Below are 1,627 nucleotides of genomic sequence, written 5' to 3'. Positions count from 1 at the left end.
TTTTCTTAATCCCTAGCCTTTTTTTCGATCGCCCCCCCCCTTCGGCTCCTCCAACACTCAAATCTCTCCTTTAGCTAGCATCTCGCTCCATTCCTGCCTGTTGCACACTCAGTCCTTTGAGCCAGCTTCAACCAGCCTCAGTCCCCCCAGTCCCCTTAGCCCTCCTTCACCCAGTCCCCCCCAGCATCCAGACTCAAACCTGCAGGGGAAGGCAGTTGGAGGCGATTCAGGCTGGCAGGGGAGGGCAAGGCGGAGATGATCGGGCCAGCAGGGGAGGGCAGTTGGGGACAATCATGCCAGCAGGAGAGCAGTTAGGCGTCAGTCAGGCTGGCTTGGGAGTGGTTAGTGGGTGATCAGGCTGGCAGGCAGAGTGGTTAAGGGCAATCAGGCAGGCGAGTGGTTAGGAGCCAGCAGTCCCGGATTGTGAGAGGGATGTCCGACTGCCAGTTTAGGCTAAACCGGCAGTCAGACATCCCCCGAAGGGTCCCAGGTTGGAGAGGGTGCAGGCTGGGCTGAGGGACACCCCCCTCCCATGCACGAATTTCATACACTGGGCCTCTAGTATATATTGTACATATTTATGCATTTCAGTTGTCTATTATGTTTTGAAACTTTATTTGCTATTTTTATATGTTACGGGGGTGGGGGAGGCATCAGGATTTCAGAGATGCTTAGGTGGGGCATGGCCAAAAAAAGGTTGGAAACCACTGTTCTAGACTCATCCTAACAAAACTTAAAAGCAAACTTCAAAAGGATCAAGTTGAGGAGAGAACCAAGATGGTGGCATAGGTAACACCTGTACTTGCTGCCTCTCACAACCACATCAAAACTACAACAAAAAGACAAAACAACTACCGTCCAGAACTGCGGGAAAGCTGGCTGAGTGGAAGTTCTACAACTATAAGGAAAGAAAAAAGTGCATTGAGACTGGTAGGAGGTGCAGAGGCGCCTGCGGAACAGGCTGGAAACCGGGTGTGCTATTTGTTTTTTTTTTCAATCAGGAGGGAGATACTCTGAACTCCAGTTCCAGGCGAGACTCTGGGGACCCAGACTCATACGGGGAGAAACTGGACTGTCTGGCATCAGGCTGGAATGCAGGGCAGCTTTCTCTCAGAAGTGCTTGCAGTGATCACTGTTCCTGTGCAGGGGCGTGGGAGGCAGAGACGCGGGGACCACTCTGGTGCAGGGCTGACTAGCAGCCATTGCTGTTTGCCCCGCCCCACCCAATTTACAACCCCACCGAAGCTGTGCGCAGCAGCTTTTGCATATGAATGGCCTGTCTTTTCTCAGCCTAAAACCTGTCAAACTGCAGCTGGGTCAGAGAGCCCAAAGCTTCCAAAAGAAGGCCCAAGGCCTGGCAGCAGCAGCCTGCCTTGCTTCACAGCTGGGCCTCGTCTGGGCACTTCCAAACCCCATACAAAGAGGAGAAATCTGCAGATCTCTCTGTAGCTCCTGCTGGGTGGCTTCAGGCAGTGGCTGACTTTGCACCTCCTTGGAGATCCAAGAGCCAGTGTACCCAGTGGTCAGTGTGAGACCATACCAGATTACAACTCTTCACATCCATAAGCGACACACTCAAGGGGCAGTCTCAATGAGCACCAAAGCCCCACTGAAGCAAGTCCTGCCC

The 1,627-nt window shown here is 53.1% G+C and overlaps 1 protein-coding gene across 3 annotated transcripts in view; it reads right to left on the bottom strand.

Annotated features, from left to right (window-relative positions):
* CUL5 (cullin 5) overlaps nucleotides 1–1,627 on the bottom strand; it is a 94,689-nt gene that overhangs the window by 74,205 nt on the left and 18,857 nt on the right. The window lies entirely within an intron of this gene.

The sequence above is a fragment of the Myotis lucifugus genome, unplaced genomic scaffold, assembly GCF_000147115.1.
Source record: "Myotis lucifugus unplaced genomic scaffold, Myoluc2.0 scaffold_491, whole genome shotgun sequence".
In the NCBI taxonomy this organism is placed as follows: Eukaryota; Metazoa; Chordata; class Mammalia; order Chiroptera; family Vespertilionidae; genus Myotis; species Myotis lucifugus.
Note: the sequence above shows the minus strand (reverse complement) of the source record. Positions and strands in the feature narration are given on the sequence as shown.